This window comes from Portunus trituberculatus, chromosome 35 (genome assembly GCF_017591435.1).
Source record: "Portunus trituberculatus isolate SZX2019 chromosome 35, ASM1759143v1, whole genome shotgun sequence".
Taxonomy (NCBI): Eukaryota; Metazoa; Arthropoda; class Malacostraca; order Decapoda; family Portunidae; genus Portunus; species Portunus trituberculatus.
The window spans coordinates 7,304,741-7,324,942 of NC_059289.1; positions in this window are offsets into that span (position 1 = coordinate 7,304,741).

The following is a 20,202-nucleotide window of genomic DNA, read 5'->3' on the forward strand; positions in this document are numbered from 1 at the left end:
GTTCCTGTCAGCAGTGGAGAGGTGGCTGCTTCCTGACGGTTCTGCGACAGACTGACAGCACACGGCGAGGGAACAGTAAGTAAACGGGGATCGCGATTTTTGCCTGATGCCTTTTGACAGAGTGGGAATATTCGGAAGTTCCTCAATTTTCGAGTATATAGAGAGGTGTTGATATGATCCTATAATTGGCTATGTAAAGTAAACAAGTATTTTTTTCTTTTACTGTGAGAACGTGAGGCGGATAGACAGACAGACGAACACACTCAGAGAAATCATGCATCCACAGAGGCAATGAGGAGAAAAAACGACTGAAATAGGACTGAAGGAAAGAGAAGAACTGAAATAAGAAAAATGAAAAGGTAGGCATTGAATCAAGATTGAACAAAACATGAGAGCAAGAAACACGAGTTGAAATGAGACTGAACGAGAGATAAGATAAAAATGGAACAACAGGAAACAGAAAAGGACCGAAACTATGTTGAGAGAGAGAGAGAGAGAGAGAGAGAGAGAGAGAGAGAGAGAGAGAGAGAGAGAGAGAGAGAGAGAGAGAGAGAGAGAGAGAGAGAGAGAGAGAGAGAGAGAGAGAGAGAGAGAGAGAGAGAGAGAGAGAGAGAGAGAGAGAGAGAGAGAGAGAGAGAGAGAAAGGACGAAGCAAGGAAACCAGACCAGAGAAAAAGCTTGATGATGGAAACTTTGATCTGGCCACGTCACGCTTCACTGCAGCGCTGCTAATGGATGTAACTTGTGCCACACACCTGCATTAGTGCATACCTGTGGCCGGCGGCTTGCAAGAATCTTCAGGTGACTAATGATGAACAAATAACTACTGACAAATTTTAATATCGTTATTAGTACTATTTAAACCATTCTGAAAGTGAGGGTATGATGAAATTTGTAGCTGTAAACATTCGACAACAGCAAAAAGCTATTACCAAAACATTTTATGGCTCATAAAATTAAGGAGGAAATGAAATATAGGAGAGAATGTAAAATAAATGTCTTAATATTGCTTCTTATAGACCATCATGTTAAAGTGGAGTACATAAATAAACGGAAAAGAGATTGAGAACAAAACATAAATCTGTTAATAAAACCTCGAGCATACTCACTTAAACTAGAAGAAAAAGAACACGAGAACTAATAGAACACAGATAACTCCATACTCCACTGTGGGAAGGAGGAAGCTGCGACCACAACACAGGGCAGGAGTAATGACAAAACAAGGGACAAAAAGAGAGCAAAGCATCCCGAGGGAAATAACCGAGAGCCGAGTGCTGGAGGAGGAGGCAACCAGGACGACTCTTCCTTCTTCCCTTGAGCCAATTCGTGACCCTGCCTGGGGGTGCTTGACCTTCCAGGGGGTAAGTACGGGGTTGCTGCGGCGGCTGACCTTCTCTGGTCGTGTTATCGTCTATTAGCGGATCTCAGAAGTCACCTAATGGTCGCCTCCGCTGCGCCACTTGAAATAGTCCCGCGATAATACGTGTAATTCAAATTTCTTCTCGATATTCCAACGTGACAAGCTCTCCCGGAGAAAGATGGCGCTGTAAATTAGAGATACGTGTGATTTAATTTCACTTCCCCTGCGGTACTGTCAGCTCCCAGTGGCAGACTTGAGGTGGCGCTCTTGGGAACTCTCTCTCGGCAGGAAAGAGAAATTATGAGGAAATGTACCGGAGGAAACACTGGAGAAATGTTGTGGCCTGTTGAGATGAGTTATGAGATAAGTTTTATTGCATGCAGGTGTGTCTCGTCCAGGTGAGCTCCAGGTGAGAAGCAACCTTGGAGTATCTGGTTCATTTTTAGGGAGATGAATCTTTTTTTAAGTTTTGTTACGCTTGGTCAGTTTTCCTCTCTTACATAAAAGACTTAATTAATATCACCATTTCTGAAGACTAAACTCATGTTCACTATCGCTTCCATGTGTTAGTCTTATTTACAGCGACTGAACTGGACCATCAATGATAAAACCAACGGTAGCACACCCACCACCACCACTACCACCTGTACCACCACCACTACCACCACCACCACTACCACCACCACCACCACTACCACCACCACCATCACCACCACCACTACCACCATCATCTCCAACAACAACAACAACAACAACAACAACAACAACAACAACACGTAATCTACAAAATGCCTCTCAACACGTACATTTCACAGTAACTTCACAAAATCAAGAAATACCTACAAAAAAAAGCAAGCATTCAATACAAAATCTCTAACACCACCTCTCAGTAACAACCACATAGAAAACAACTCCTCTCTTCTACCCTTAAAAAAAAAATTAACATATTAGAGTAAAGAAATAAAACATCCATACGAAAACATCCACAGTACAAAATCTCTCTAACATCACATCTCAGTAACAACCTCATAGAAAAGAACTCGTCACCTCCACCCTTAAAAAAATATATATTAGAGTAGAAAAATAAAATAAGAGAGAAGGAAAAAAAAAAAAAATAGCTCCAGTCACTTCACTCCACGCCAAGACTCATCACTTCTTCAGCAGAGCCTTCCCCTTCATCATGGACACAAGAAAACTCCACCAGCGGCATCCTCGTGACCCACACATCACATTAAGACACCATAACCATCCCAGAAACACGAGGAAAAGCAATAACACCATCACCGCCATCACCACCATGACCACTACCGCTAAAACCACCACACGTCTCACCACCGCATTAGCCGCAGCCGCCACGTCACCGCCACGTCCTCACCTGCCTTAATTAACACCGGGAGAATTAGTCGCACACCTGTAAAGCGCATTGACTTACAACACGTTAACATTCCAACACTCGCTTCTCAGGTTGTAATAGACAGGGTGGGTTGATTTTACTGCGCCTCACTCCTTCCTTCCGCCCTTCCCCTCACTGTTTCTTTCGCCTCCCAGACTCTTTCGCCGTCACTCTTAACTCCTGCGCCTTGAGAAGCTGATGGCTGGAGGCTGAAGCTCTAATTGGCGTTTCTCAGCCTTATCTCAGTATGTTGGTGAAGAGCTAAGGTAAAGTTAAAGTTTGGTGTCTTGAAGGTTGGGTATCTCTCTTTCTCTCTCTCTCTCTCTCTCTCTCTCTCTCTCTCTCTTGGGCATGACTTGGTGAGGTGATTGGCTTTCATCTGCTCTGTTTTGATGGAGGTCTTTGTGTCTTTCCCTTTGTTCACGTCACCTCCCTCTGCTGAGATGGTGAGGCGATGGTGTCCTGTGTCCTGTGTCCTCTGCCTCATGTCCTTACAGTCCAGTCTCCCTCCCTCCGTCCCCTCCCTCCCTAAGCCGCCCCTCCTGCGTCATCCTCCCTAGTATCCTTTCTTTCCCTCGTGTACTTTTCTCTCCCTCCGTCATCTCATCTTTCCTGCTTTTAGTCTCTTTTTCCTTCGCTTTTGTTTTTAGCTTTTTCTCCTTCTCCGTCTCCTTCGTTTCATCATTCATCGTATTTATTTTTCCCTATTCTCTATTCTAATTGCATATCTTTCTTCTTTTCTTCCTTTTTCACTAGTGTTCCCTCATCGTCTTTTATCATTACCTCCATGTACTCCTTAATCTTCGTCACTTGCATGGAAAGGAACAAAAAGAGAGAGAGAGAGAGAGAGAGAGAGAGAGAGAGAGAGAGAGAGAGAGAGAGAGAGAGAGAGAGAGAGAGAGAGAGAGAGAGAGAGAGAGAGAGAGAAATAAAAAAAAGATGGGAAAAAAGAAAGATGGGAATAAAAAAACATGGATAGGAGAAGTAAAATAATGTTAGAATATAATGAAAGCAGGGAGCGCACACCCAAACAGCTCAACAGACAATGCTTGCAGGGAGAGAACACGAAAAACATACCACAAAAATAAGAACAACAAGACAGAAGCTCAGAGAGAGAGAGAGAGAGAGAGAGAGAGAGAGAGAGAGAGAGAGAGAGAGAGAGAGAGAGAGAGAGAAAACGGGTGGTCTCTTGAAGGCAATTACTACCTCACTACCGTTTTCTTTTCTTTAATAACCAGGAAAAAAAAAAAACAAGAGCAGGTCAGGGAAGGAGGGGCGACTCATGTAACTCAACAAGACAACACAACACAACACAACACAACACAAAGGAACACAAAGGAAGGCAACACGGAATAAGTAGCATATAAAATAATTACCTGGAACCGACAACTGACCAGCCAATTGCACAGGTGTTCCGGGAAGCTGCAATTAATATGGTGATTGAAAGGAAAACACGAGTCCGCCGCCATAACACCTTTACCTTCCCGCCTGGAGGAGCTGCGAGGCCGCCTTCAGGTACTGGCAAGATGAGGAGAAGCGTCAGGTGTTCCGAGAGGAGGAGGAGGAGGAGGAGGAGGAGGAGGGGGAGATTGGCCTGAGAGAAATGAAAACTGGAAGAAGAGAAGAAGGATAAGGAAGGAGGAGAAGAGAACAGAAGAGAACAGGAGGAGGAGTAGAAGTAGGAGGAAGAGGAGGAAGAGGAAGAAGAGGAAAAGGAGGAGGAGGAGGAGGAGGAGGAGGAGGAGGAGGAACAGGAGGAGGAGGAGGAGGTGGAGGAAAGTGCAAGGTGGGAGAATGCAAGGTGAACGTCCAGGTTATGTTAGTTACAGCCTTATTACATTATTTCACTAAGTACAGCTGTTAGGATATGAATTAAAAAGTTCCATTACAAGTTTTTGATGATACACAGTTAGTGTCTGTAATTGCACCGCTAGTTAATGAGTTAGAATGTTAAGCAGAGAGTTCAGTTGGCTTTCTTTTATATAATGTTTAATTGCACTATCTAATTTGATCTGTATAATGAGTTAGTCTTCATTATAATTACAAGTTATTTTCATCATGTATAATTGCAGTATCTAATTTCACTGTTATATAATGAGGATAATCTCTTTTTTGTCTCTAATCTCACTGCAAATGTCTATAATCAACGCATGCTAACCAGACAAAGCCCAACTAATGTGCACAATCAGGTCAGAGCATCGATGACCTTTTAAAATGCAACATGTACAGAAAACTTTAATATTACCGTCAGTTTGTTTTGCTCCTGCCAGCATATTCGACCTCTCCCCACAACACTCCTACTTTTAAACTCTCCAGACGCGATGTAAAAATGGAAATCTGTCAGAGGTTTACGGCTGCCACTAACAAAATAGAGATGTTAAGTGAAAACAATAAAAAAAAACTTATAGTCTTAAAAAAAATATCACAAACCAAAGAAGACCAATTATAAATGCTAAAACTGAACAAGTTATCCGCGGAGATAATGAGCTGCATCCCTCCTCCTCTTCTTCTTCTTCTCCTCTTCTTCCTTGCACTGTTACTCTTCCTGCAGGCGGCCGAAGTAGACAACGGGCACACCTCACACGGGCGGCCAGGTGTCGGGAGCAGCACCATCCTTATCTGATCCCACGCGGGCCAAGTCAGCACCACCGCTATCCTGCATCTCCCCCACTGGCCTGCCTCGTATCTCAACATTCGATCTCTTATAGGTTTCGCGGGCTGCAATTATTTCATCGGCAGGCAAACAGAGAGAGGGAAGCTGCGAGGGAGAGGAGAGGGAGTGCGAGTTGGGGGGAGAGAGTTAGTATGCGCGCGTGTGTCGTGTAGAAGAGAGGAAAAGAGAAGTGAAGAGAGGAATATTGTAGAGAAAAGAGTATAAGGAGGAGAGCGAGAAACAAGAAAGATGTAAAAAGGAAAAGAAAACAAAATGTTCTGGGAAAACCGAAGATAAGGAAAAGGAAGAGAAAAATAAGATAAGATAAACGAAACAAAGATAAGATCCTGAAAAAAACAGAGAGAGAGAGAGAGAGAGAGAGAGAGAGAGAGAGAGAGAGAGAGAGAGAGAGAGAGAGAGAGAGAAACAAAAACCAAACGAAAACAAAAAACAAAAGGAGAAATATAAACAAAACACACTAGTAAATGAGAAAAAGCAAGACTAAGAAACAAGATAATAACACCGATAAATCAACTGCACATTCCCTCTCTTACTTAACTTAACAAGAGACTCACCACCCAGCCAGGAGAGCAGCGCCAACACCCACCTCACGCTATATCACTGCACTGCGTCAACCTAGCCTGGCCCATATTCTGAAACACTTCCATACTGCACCTTCACTATTTTCAAAGGGCTCTTTTTAAAGTGCCAGGGGTATTTTAAGGATGCTTCTGTAATTCTAGTGACATTTTAACAAGTTTTCTGCATTATCAAGAGGACAAATGCTCTTTAGAACTCAGCTAATCTTTGGTCTTTGAAAATGGTCGCGGTGAGAGAGGGAAGCGTTTCTCAATTTGGAGCTGCTAACTTAATGCTGATAAGGTCAAGGATCACGGCGGGGCGCACATCTCTCGCTGGTTGCAAATTGAGCTCGTGTAAAGTCTAATCTGTGTCTGTAAATCTGGTTGTAATGATTTTGCTTATATATTACTGGTCTGTCTGTCTGTCTGTCTGTCTGTCTGTCTGTCTGTCTGTCTGTCTGTCTGTCTGTCTGTCTGTCTGTCTGTCTGTCTCTCTCTCTCTCTCTCTCTCTCTCTCTCTCTCTCTCTCTCTCTCTGACAAGTCCGATAAGGAAGAAATAAAGAGAGATACTAACGCAAGGCTAAAAATAAATCGAAAATATTGAAGAAAACCGCAAAATTGACACTAAACTAACAAAACAAAATGATAATAACAAAAGAAAAGAAGAAAACTAACCAGAAGCATCAACAGACGAATTCAACCCACCAAATCACGAAAGAACAATAAAAAAAAAAAAAAATCAGCAACTAAAATAAAAACACGAAATCCACCTAATAAGATGACACACGAGGAATAACACAAGAGGATTTAAACCCCCTCAGTATCATAACGCGTCCTCATATTCATTATGCTCACTACCTCATTCTTTACAGCTTCAAAAAACTTATGTTGGGATTGAAATAGTGAAGACTGGCCATCAATCTTCTGACCTCCGTAGACCCTTCCTAATGCAAATAAAATAGTTTAATCACACCCAAAACTCAAGGTAGAAATGCGTCCCAGTACTGAAGGAGTTAAGAGGAGTGGATGGATGACCAGGCTGAGATGATGCGTCAGGAGGAGGCAGGAAGGCAACCCACAGTGGCCTTGGTCACGTCACCCCGTCAAGCCATACTCCCCGCCACCCTCACTCAGGCTGGGAGTGAGTGATGCAGGAGGAGGAGGAGGAGGAGGAGGAGGAGGAGGAGGAGGAGGAGGAGGAGGAGGAGGAGGAGGAGGAGTACACTGGAGAAGAGCTTAGGGAGGGTTGAAGAAAAGCCATGAAAGACAAGATGAGTAAACCAGTAAGAGGAGGAGGAGGAGGAGGAGGAGGAGGAGGAGGAGGAGGAGGAGGAGGAGGAGGAATGTACCTGACTAGAGAAGCTTGGAAAAGGTTGAGGAAAAGCCACGAGCAACGAGAAATGAAAAGTCTATCCACCCTGTACCGCCCTTCCCCGCCCAGCCCGCCCATCTACATCCAGCCCGCCCATTGCAAGTCGACCTCGTCCCGCCCCACCCTTCCCCGCCCCGCTAATGGCGCGCCCCTCGTCAGCAGCGGCTCGTTGACACCTGCCACCCTTTACGGCGCCAAATTACACGTTCAATTGTTCTTCAGTAATCGAAATCCTCCGGCCCAATAAAAAAAGAAAGAGAAAAGAACGATCAGGTGTCGGCGCCAGGTTAATTGGTATGCCAAATATATCGGCACACCTTGTAATTACACCTGATATAAACTTAGCGGCTTGGCGGGGCGGTGTAAGGCAAGGTGGGGCGGGGCGGGACAGGGCGGGGCGAGGCTGGGTAAGACGAGGCGGTGCTGAACTGAGAGAGAGAGGAGGACCAGAACAAAACGCCCACCTCCTTCCCTTCTCCTGCCTCGTCCCTCCAGCATCGCCAGGAGGAACTGTGCTGTTATAGTCTGTTAAGCTCCTTCCTAGCCTCTCCTCTTCATTCAGCCGCGGGGAAGGTGGTGGTGAGGCCTGAGGAAGGTGTTCTGGCTGCACATGGGAGGCGTGGCATAGCGGGCGGGGTGGACTAAGGGTTTGGCCGGGTGACACTGAATGTTTTGTGTCGCCGCCGCTGTTCCCCGAGCGTCGAGTCGTGCTGATCTCAAGAACAAGTAACTTCCGCTCTCTTCTAATTGGCGCTCCTTTACCCGAGGCCCTGATGACCCGCCTGTGTGTGTGTGTGTGTGTGTGTGTGTGTGTGTGTGTGTGTGTGTGTGTGTGTGTGTGTAGGTGGGTGGGTGGGTGGGCGGGTGGTCATAATTTGCTTAGTTGAATAATCTATATTTTGTAGCGTTGTCATGAATGAGTGTTTACAATATTCAATTATGTTCCTCCAGCTCATCCTCCCCTTCTTCACCCTTCTTCTTCTTCTTCTTCTTCCTTCTCTTTCTTTGTGTTCGCTATTATTGTTCCTTTTACGAAAATGTAAAAGAAAAGAAAATAGGAGGAAAATGAAGACCATTCCCACAACCACCATTACCAAAATAACAACCACCACTACCGCCACCACCACCACCACCATAACAACAACAACAACAATAACAATATCATCATGATACTCGTCAACAGCACACCTGCAGGCAACAGCAACACAAAAAGAAAGAAAAAGAAAGAAAAAAAGAAATCAACTCACGCCTGGAGCACAAAAGGAAAGAAAAAAATTACGTTAAAAAAAGACTGCATTACACCACCACCACCACCACCACCACGACCACCACCACCACGACCTTGAAACCACTTCTCACCATCACTAAACGCACTGCTATCCCTCACAATCACCACCACCACCACCACTACCACCACCACCACCATCACGATCACCATTAACATCAAAACAAAAACCTTAAAAACTTAACTGGTGATGCACAACTGAACACCACCACCACCACCACCACCACCACCACCACCACCACACTAGGCCAACCCCGAGAGGCTTTTCCGGTCCCCACCGCTAACATAACACACCTGTAATTTCTCCTTCCGGTCTCGAACCAACGCGCACCTGTGAAACACCTGCCTGCCGATTACCCTCATTGTCTCCAGCGAGCAACATTGGATAGGGAAGCTCCTCCTCCTCGTCCTCCTCCTCTTCACCTGGCCAACATCACGTATCAGATGAAACACACAAAAAGCATCGTGTCCAGGTAAGAAATGACCCTCCAGCGTTAATTAATTGCCGGAAGCCAGACAGGAAAAGCAATATCAACAATTGAGACGAAGGATGCAGCTAATGGGGAACGAAGGTGGAAATTCACAAAAGGTACCGTCGACTAAGGATAAAAAAAAGTGTTCAGTGGTGCCTCCAACGACGGTACGATGAGCAAAAGTGGAAAATAAAGCAACGGTACCATCAGTCGCTTAGAAAATTGACTGATACAACTTTAACTAACAAAATTTTTCTTCTGCTCTTCTTGATTTAAGGTTCTGAAGTCTTGGCACGAAATTTTAAGCCTTCCATGTCCTGATATCGCCAAAAAATGAAACGTAGATAGAAAAGGAGGCAACAGTACTAGCAACAAAGAAAATGGGCAACGGTACTAACAACAAAGAAACTGGAGCAACGGTACCGACAAGCAACAGAAAACGAATCAAGGGTACCATCAAACAAAACACAGGAGATGGTACAGTACGGACTAGGAAAGAGAGACACGGGTAAACTGAAGAATCACACAAAACTTCCCACCAAAGGAACAATAAAATCTAACCTCACTAAACGTCAGAGCACAGCAGAACACATTTGACCCTTAGGAAGCACCGCATTTACTAGGAAGACGTGAGGCGAGGACCAGCAGCGCCCACCAGCCTGCAGCACCACACTGGATTGATGAAACCTCAAGCATCTCACCATCAATCACCACACAATGCACGAGGGAGAACTGCCAATTACTTACTCTAATAATGTCTTAATTTTGAGATTCTCCAAGAGATGAAACACGAAAGAAGAATGAAGGAATATGAGGCACGTATGGAGGAAGGAAAAAAAAAGTAAATAAAGGAGAAACCACGAAAGGAAAATAAATGGAGATTACAAATATGAGAATGTGTACAAATAATATAAAGAAGGTATTACAATGGCAAACACAAATCGCAGGAGATTGAAAAAGACTCGAAAAAATAGAAATTGGTGTCAAAGGAGCGAATAAAGAAGAGGAAAGCAGTTAAGGAGAAGCAAAGGTGAAAAATAGAAACAAAGCAATGATAAAAAAAAAAAAATGAAAATAAGAAGACAGAAGAGAAATGTAAGAACCGGAACAAATAATAAGACAATACGTATGGAGAAAAGGAGAAAGATAAATAAACACAGGAAAAGACCAAGACAACGAAAAAACTAAATAAAAAAACAGGAAAAGGGAAAAGAAAACGTATAAGGAAGAAGGAACAGGAACCAAAAAGCAGTGCGGATGAATAAATAGAAGCAACAGGAGGAAGAAAAGGGATAAAGAGACAAATGATAACAGGGGGAAGGGAAAGGATGAGATGAGGGTGGGGGGCAGGAGGATTAGGGAAAAAAAGGAGGAGGAGGAGGAAGAAGAGAAGGAAGAGGAGGAGGAAGAGGAAGAGAGGGATACAATGGAGGAAGAAAACGAGGAAGCAACAGTAAGACGAGAGAAGGAAGTCATGATAGCGACAACCATAAACACTCTTAAGAAACTCGTGAAAACATCTCGAGAGGTCTGAGAGAGAGAGAGAGAGAGAGAGAGAGAGAGAGAGAGAGAGAGAGAGAGAGAGAGAGAGAGAGAGTGTGAGTGTGAGTGTGTGTGTGTGTGTGTGTGTGTGTGTGTGTGTGTGTGTGTGTGTGTGTGTATCACCGATCTAAAACATAGAGAGAGAAATGGAGAGAAGCAAACGGCTCAGAGGAAAAAAAAGGAGTTACCAGAGAGAGAGAGAGAGAGAGAGAGAGAGAGAGAGAGAGAGAGAGAGAGAGAGAGAGAGAGAGAGAGAGAGAGAGAGAGAAACATAATCATACACTCCAAAAAACAAGCTCTATCTCACACACACACACACACACACACACACACACACACACACACACACACACACACACACACACACACACACTGCACCGCGTTACCCTTAATTAATAAAAAACCAAGCAACTAAACATCTAACCACAAATAAAACTAACAAGACACAGACACACCCAGCCTCGTAAGATTCAGCCACAACCAACTTACCAACCTCCAGAGTAATGCTACACAAGACACACCCGTCCCGCGCCTTCCGCCATCAGCTGTGCATCTGCCAAAGCTCACTCGCAGCTGCCGGATGTTAGGTCACGTGATCACTGCCTCCGAGCCGCCTCAGGGCATCTCAAAGACCCACAGCTGGCCGACAGGAGGGAGAGGGGCGCGGGGTGACTGTGGTGATGTTTAGGGGGCGTGTGGAGGTGAGGAGGGTCAGAGGGGGGGTCAAAGGGGGCTCAGAGAAGGGCGAGGCAGGTGGAGGGGTGAAGGAGAATTGCTGGAGGAACTGTAAGGTAAAGAGAGTTGAGGTAAAGAATAAAATGAAGTGAAGAAAAGTAGTTACCACAGAGAGAGAGAGAGAGAGAGAGAGAGAGAGAGAGAGAGAGAGAGAGAGAGAGAGAGAGAGAGAGAGAGGTGTAGGTGGTGAGATGAGGGGAAGGTAAAGAAAAGAGCGGGGCGATAAATGAGGTGAATGTTGATGGAGCATAAGGTTGGTGTAGATGGAGGAATGAGAGTGCTGGCTAGGAGGAAGCTGAAGGAATGTTTAGTTGAAGTCAGTGAGGGTAAAGGAAGGAAATGTTTGCTGCGAAGAGGAGAAATGATCAAGCTGAAGGAGGAAAACGTGAACTAGACTGGAGGAAAAGCTGAATTTGATAAGAGACAATGAAAATATACAGAAATAAAAATCAGGTGAAAACAAATGAAAGAAAAAGCAGCAACATATGTAACAAAGACAAACAATTACATACCTTAACCAACATATGCTACAGCCTCTTCTTCAGTCTACCTTAAAACACCTGCAGTGTGTGAATCACCACCACCACCTTTCCAAAACAATAATAAAAAGAACACGAAGGGGAGATGAACAACGGAGGAAACCAAGGGAAATATGAAACCAGATTGACAGTGCATGAAGATTAAGTTTGAGAGATGAAAGAAGATAGTTGAATAAGTGAAGGAATGTGTGAATGTTGAAAGGTCTGTGTCCATAACGGCTGCTCTGGTTGGGATTCGAACTCGTGGTGAAGAAAGTGGCGGGAAAAGGTGAAAGTTACTGGTGGATGAGGAAAAGAGGCGAACAGGCAGGTGGGAGGAAGAGAAGGGAAGGGAAAAGAGAAGGGAAGGGAAGGGAAGGACACGGGAAGTAGACTGGGAGGAAAAGGGGTGATAATTTAATTAGGTGAAATAAAAAAGAAGCTATCACAAGAAAGACTCACCTGGAAATAACGAAAAAACTTTAAAAAAGTTGCAAATAATCAACTGATCCTGATAGTCCGACTTGGAGGAGGAGGAGGAGGAGGAGGAGGAGGAGGAGGAGGAGGAAGGATTGGGCAGTGAGGAGCACTTTGTACAGGATGCTGGACTGGTAATAATGCTGATAACTCATTTTTTTTACCGCACATTTCCTGAAGACAATAAACCAAAGTGTTACAATGTGGTTATGGTTACTGTGGCTGTGGTGGTGGTGGTGGTGGTGGTGGTGGTGGTGGTGGTGGTGGTGGTGGTGGTGGTGGTGATGGCGGTGGTAGTGGTGATGGTTGTGGTTTTGGTGGTGGTGGTGGTGGTGGTAATCAGGGCTGCTGGTCAACATGTGGCTAAGAGGAAGAAGACGATGAGGAGAGCGAGGGGTACGAGCGGAGAGGTAGGGCAGGTTGGGTGATGCAGAGGAGGGAGGGGCGAGGGGGAGAGGGGCAGAGGGGGAGGAGATGGAGCAAGGAGAGGGAGCAGGTTGGTGGACTTTTTTATCGATAGTTGTGACCCCGTGGGCGACCCTTCCCCGCCTGATGGTGTATGCGGGGCAGCTGTGGGGCACCCGCGGGGGTCTGGGGCAGCGAGGCCACTGAAAGGTTAGCGAAGAGGGACAGGGAGGGAGGTGGGGGCCAAGGAAGGGGTGGGGGAAGGGAGGGGCTCTTCCTGTGATACAAAAAACTCAAGGGTCTCGTCGATTTCATTACAGTGTTGTGGTGTTGTCGTTCACTCTCCAGCCAGCGTCATGAAGTACACCTCTGTAAAACAAATATCTATAGCTGAATTTAACCACAGGTGAAAAAAAATTGTCAGAAAAATCAGTGTTAAGTCGAAGCGAGGGCGACGATGCGTTTGGTGAAGTGATTTGAGAGATGCAGGCTTCTTCCAGCCGACCACTAGAAAATGCTGATATCATAGTTATCTCGAGCGTAGCCTTTTGCTGAACAGGATTAATATTATCGAAAACTGACGAGAAATTAGTCTTTTTTGGCGGCTGTCCAGAGCATCCAGTCCAAAGCTGTGCCTTCGCTTCATGCATCAATAGCTCCCAGATTGAACAATGAGACAGCCGCTGCCACAGATGCGTTACTGAAGACTTCAATCACAAAAACCAGGTCATTTTCTCAAAAAGTACAGGATACTGCCAGAACTCCTCAATCATTAACTTACGATGTGTCTGTTCCTCCTTTTTTGCGCATCACTGCTCTAATACAAGTTTTAGTTCATTAAAGCTGAGCCGGACGAGCTTTTGGTAAAGGCAACTTTTTTGAATGGCGTCCAAGCGGTCAAACTGGCCCGCGTGTTGGATAAAAAGGTAAGTTGTGCTAATTATTGCATAGTTTTGCTTCTTCCCATGGGATAGAGGGACAGTTTGGTAGGTGGACGAAAAGGCACACACAGGAAGACAGGTGAGGTATGGGGGTGAGGTGGACAGATGAGGTAATAGGGTAAGAAGACGAGGGAAGAGGACGAACCGGAGGGAAAGGAGAAGAGGAGGAGGAGGAGATAAACGGCCAGGTGAAGTATTAGACAGGTAAGGTGGAGGGGAGGGAAGAGGTGGCGCACAGAAGGAAAGGGATGGGAAGGTTAGGATGATATACAGATGATATAAGACAGGACAGGGAACGGTAGAGCAGAGGTGCGAAGAAAAAAAAAAGGCAAGTGAGCGTATGGGAAGGAGGGGAGCTTGTTAAGGAAAGGGGAGGGGCGCGGGGACAGGTGTAGGGGAGGCAGGAACAGGTAAAGCACGAGGCGTGATCCTCAAAACCACAAGAGGTGAAGCGGGGCGAGGAGCAGCCGTGCGTGGTGGAGCTAGGAGAGAAAGAGAGAGAGAGAGAGAGAGAGAGAGAGAGAGAGAGAGAGAGAGAGAGAGAGAGAGAGAGAGAGAGAGAGAGAGAGAGAGAGAGAGAGAGAGAGAGAGAGAGAGAGAGAGAGAGAGAGAGAGAGAGAGAGAGAGAGAGAGAGAGAGAGAGAGAGAGAGAGAGAGAGAGAGAGAGAGAGAGAGAGAGAGAGAGAGAGAGAGAGAGAGAGAGAGAGAGAGAGAGAGAGAGAGAGAGAGAGAGAGAGAGAGAGAGAGAGAGAGAGAGAGAGAGAGAGAGAGAGAGAGAGAGAGAGAGAGAGAGAGAGAGAGAGAGAGAGAGAGAGAGAGAGAGAGAGAGAGAGAGAGAGAGAGAGAGAGAGAGAGAGAGAGAGAGAGAGAGAGAGAGAGAGAGAGAGAGAGAGAGAGAGAGAGAGAGAGAGAGAGAGAGAGAGAGAGAGAGAGAGAGAGAGAGAGAGAGAGAGAGAGAGAGAGAGAGAGAGAGAGAGAGAGAGAGAGAGAGAGAGAGAGAGAGAGAGAGAGAGAGAGAGAGAGAGAGAGAGAGAGAGAGAGAGAGAGAGAGAGAGAGAGAGAGAGAGAGAGAGAGAGAGAGAGAGAGAGAGAGAGAGAGAGAGAGAGAGAGAGAGAGAGAGAGAGAGAGAGAGAGAGAGAGAGAGAGAGAGAGAGAGAGAGAGAGAGAGAGAGAGAGAGAGAGAGAGAGAGAGAGAGAGAGAGAGAGAGAGAGAGAGAGAGAGAGAGAGAGAGAGAGAGAGAGAGAGAGAGAGAGAGAGAGAGAGAGAGAGAGAGAGAGAGAGAGAGAGAGAGAGAGAGAGAGAGAGAGAGAGAGAGAGAGAGAGAGAGAGAGAGAGAGAGAGAGAGAGAGAGAGAGAGAGAACATCACCGTCATCACTTTCGTTGCCCTTGACTCGCCCCACTCACTCACCCACTCACCCACTTCTTGGGACTCGCTGTTCATTTCTTCCTACGTGATCTGACTTCCACTCACTCGTCTTGCTTGTATTGTACTCTCGCTCTCCCGTTAATACCTGTTCTGCTGATAACAATCCTACTTGCACTTTCTTTTACCTCCGTCCGTACTCTTTCACTGTCTCATTTTCGTGGACTCAAAACGTGAAGGTAACGCAGTGACTACCTTGGGTGACGGCGCAGCTCTTCACATCACCACAATTCAAGGCTACTCAGAGTGATCCAAACTGCCACCACATCCGAGTTTCTGTGACGGAAGTTCTCTGCTCATGGATGTCACCTGCGGGAAAGCGGGTGAAAAAATTGAGGAACAGCCGGTGAGGAGGCGCAGGTGGTAGCGAGGAGGGACAAAGATCAGCCAGCACGTGCCCTGAATGGCCACGCGTCTCCACCTCACCGACGCCTCGCCTTGCCTTTAGCCCAGCGTGATGCACCGAGACTCAACGCGGCACATGAAGATAAACGTCCATCACATCAGCATGGGATGTCAGGGGGTTTGTGTGATGTCAGAGGGACTGTGTGGTGTAAGGAGGGCGGCCTCTGTAGTGTCAGGGGGGTTGTGTGGTGTCAGGGGGACTGTGTGGTGTAAGGAGGGCTGGCTCTGTGGTGGCCGGGGGGTTGTGCGGTGTCACGGGCTATGTAGCATCAGAGAGGCAGACATCATGTTTTCAGGAGGGCGGGATGTATGGTGTTTGAAAGGCTGCAAGGTGTCAAGGAGGGGAGGGGGCCTGTGTGGTGTAAGGGAGACGTGGTGTGGCATCAAGCAAATCTTAGGCAAAGCAGCGGGAGGAGCAGCAGCAGCAGCAGCAGCAGCGGTCCGCCAGTCTCCCATATGTCGTGGCGGCTGTCGCTGTGTTAAGGCGCCCGCGGCTCTGCTCTCCCCCGCGGCGCCCTCCTCCCGCCCCAAGCTTGCCTCCCCTGTAATGCGGGCTCTTCTTAATTACTGCTTTCTCTGCAGTTTTTACATGTGCTTCACTCCACTAATTATAAGAGTAATTAATATACTTTATGTAGAGTCCGGCCCCGGCGCGGCTCTCCCGGCCAGGGTGTTCATTACGCCCGTGAAATGACGCCACCAATTTGCTTCGTCATTCGTGGAGACCGTGAGGGGTCGTGCCTCACCACAGGATTATTCGTGAAGTTTACCTTTTTTCCCTTCAAGATGACGTTTATCCAGCCATTGTAGTGAAGCACCTCGCCAGCCCATCAGCCTTCACTCCCTGCATCACCATCCACCCCCGCCCCGCCCCGCCCCACCTCCCCTGTTCCTCCTAGCGCGTGTCATGGCGCAGCACGTCCCCTGAGGTGTGGCGCTGCAGTTTCCTGTGGCGTTCACAATTGCGAGCGGGAGGTGGGATGGAGTAACGGCGCGGAGATAACCCGGGCGAGGACACACCCCGAGACACAAGCATCGCGGAGCAGGACAACCAGTTCCCTGCCGCCCAACAGCCGCCCGTGTCGCCAAGGGTACAGGAAGTGACTTACACCCGGGCCAGGCTATTGTGGCCCCAGGGGGAGGGAGGGAGGGACGAAGGGACGGAGAGAAGGGACAGGGGGATAGAGAGGGAGGGAGGGGTCAGCACCTGGCTCCTTCCCTCAGGCTCTCTAACTTCCCGGGTGGTGTGCGTGGTTTGTGTGTGTGTGTGTGTGTGTGTGTGTGTGTGTGTGTGTGTGTGTGTGTGTGTGTGTGTGTGTGTGTGTGTGTGTGTGTGTGTGTGTGTGTGTGTGTGTGTGTGTGTGTGTGTGTGTGTGTGTGTGTGTGTGTGTGTGTGTGTGTGTGTACTAGTGCTCAGAATGGGACGCGGAAAGTGGATGGAGTGGAGGAAGTGGATGCGGGACGTGAGTAATCACCCTCCCAAGGCTGCCACCACCACCACCACCACCACTACAGGAAGACTCGTGGCATCACACTCGTGGCCAGCGCTACCAAGACTAACGCCTCTCTTCCTCTCCTCTTACATCATCTTCACATCGCCCCCAATCTCGCACCGCCAACATGACCACCACCCGCACTTTCTCATCTTCCTTTCCTTATCACTTCCTAACTCTTACGGAGGGAAGCCCATATATACTTTAAGGGCGGCTGATAATTGCCCGCTCCCATAAGGACGTGTAGCTCCCACCATTACAGCAGCCACGTACAGATACAAATGTGTTCAAGCTGACCCTTACCGACCATAAAGCCTTATTTGGGACACACACTTTCTTGCACTAGGAAAGGAGAGGAAAGACAGCAGTGGATGTAATGCGATTCTATAGATAGATAGATAGATAGATAGATGATTTATTGACTACAGAAACAGATACATCAAAAAATCCACAGACAAGTGAAATACTGTAGTTCACAAAAATATCAAGTCACTCAAATAGCAATGATATCAACCTGAAAGCTCCTATACAAATTCCCGTGAATGGAAAAATGACCAAACTTACATAGCTTATTCAATTACATACCTATACTCATTCTTAACACGTAAAATACACATATCCAAAATAGCCAACTATCTTTATCATTACATCTTCATCCGTGGAGGCCAATACAAGAAAACAGATCAAGTAAAAGCAACTGGCGAGGAAAATTGATGTAGCTGCAACGAAAAAGAGTGAAAGTGAAGTGAGGAAAGTAAGAGTTCGTTGTGTAAAAGTATGATGAAATAAAATAGTGGATATATTTTAACTATAATACGAAAATAAATAAAGTTACGTAATTCTGCACTATCTTCAAGTAAGGTGGAGATTTCAACGCTGAAGTAATAATGTATCCAAAAGCACGCCATAATTCAGCTTGGTGAATTTAATGATAAATAAAAGTTCTCAAATATTTTTTTTTATAAATTACGTATTTGTTTTCTGAACTTTCCTATATTATTAATGTCTTTCTGTGTTTCTCAGTGTGTCTTTTAATTTACGTATCAGTAAATTCAGTTCTCGTTTTCCTCAAATTACTCATATATACACGCAAAATATATCCGATTCCTCTATTCACTTGAATATCTCTGTCCATCTATCTATAAATCTATCTATCTATCTATTAATGTACCTACCTATCTATCTTATCTATTAATCTATCTACCTATCTATCTAATCATCTGTATTCATCTATATAACTATACATCAATTTACATAATTTTCCCATCAATCTACTTTCCTACCTGTTTATTCATCTGCTGGACACTTTTCCCTCACTCTCTTATTTATCTTTTTTTTTTCGCCTTCCCTTTCCTTCCATCATCTGTTCCTCTTCCCTCCTGCTCGCCCTTCCTTTCCTACCCAGGTGCGGCTAATCAAGACTTTCTCTCCCTTTTGTTACCTGGGCTGCCTGAGCGCTTTTCTTTATCGGGATGTATTTTCTACTTTCCTTATTTTTCTACGTATCTTTTTTTTATCTACTGTTTTGTGGAGGCTGTGGAAGTTCACTGGTTGTTGTTGTTGTTGTTGTTGTTGTTAATCTTACTTTCCTTGTTGTTGTTTCTTTTTACTGTATTATTGTTATTATTGTCATTATTATTATTTGTATTTTCTTCAAAGCCCATCAATTATATAAAGTGCTCGTCATCAGTGCAAGTCTATCTAGTTTAATCCTTACTATTACCTTTAATCTTTTAAATTGAAATTACTACATTTATTTTTCACTTACTGGAGCCACTATCAAACGCTTTAATTCCCTCAGCTGTGTGTCTGGCGTGCCTTTAAGCTTGACTATCATTTGCAATTATTTGTCTGTTGCATTTTTTCATTAGCGACATCATCTTTATTTCAGGTTTTCCTTAATTTTCTTTTTTGATTTCTTATATTTTTTTTCTTTATCTTGCTATTCGTTCATCTTCTCTTCCTCACTTTAATCCTTCGCCTTTCTTATTATATTTTCTAGAACGAGTTGCATTCTCATCTTATCTCTCACATTCTATCTACTCAATAACCAGTTTCATTTTCTGCTTCTGTTAGCGATGCCACGGCGTGTTTCCCGACAAGAGAAGAGTGACTGCGAATGAAAGCAGAAAATAATGTTTAAAATAATGCCTGGCGTAACATGGACAGATAAGAAGCGAACATCACAGGTTAAAGGGCCAAAGCCGAGATACTGACTACACTAATAAAGAAAGTGAACACGGGAACACACGCAGGCAGATCACGTCATTACCAGAACATAGGCAGTTAAGGCATGTGCTATTAGAGTAACATAATGATGACCTAAGGAGGATAAAACAAGGCAGGCGCAGACACGAGAGCTGATGTGGGGCTAAGATGTTTTGCTGGGGTTGCCTGGAATGGACCGATGGGTTATTTGTTTGTGAGGGATCAGGTGAAGGAGAGGTATGAGAAGGGTGTGGAATAGTAATATTGGCGTAAAGGTTGAAGTTACTATTAATATTATTATTATCACTATTACTACAATTACCACTATTATTTCTATTATTACTGCTAGTAGTACTATTGCTACTACTGTTGCTACTACTATTACTACTTTTACTACTACTACTACTACTACTACTACTACTACTACTACTACTACTACCATCGCTACCACTATTACTATCAATGCCACTATTACTGTTAATACCACCACCACCACCACTACTACTACAACCACCACCACTACTACCACCACTACTACCACCACTACCACTACTACTACACACACTATCACCACTACCACCACCACTACTACCACCACCACCACCACCACTGCCACCACCACCACCACTACCACCACTACCACTACCACCACCACCACCACTACACTACCACTACCACCACTACCACCAGCACCATAACCACCACCACCACCACCACCACCACCACCACCACCACCACCACCACCACCACTACCACCACCACCACCACCACCACCACTACATCCACCATCATCACCACCACTACCACCACCACCACCACCACCACCACCACCACCACCACCACCACCACCACCATACCACCACCACCATACCACTACCACTATCCTCCCAGTGCTGCTGCTGCTGCCACCATCACCACCATTACCACCACTACC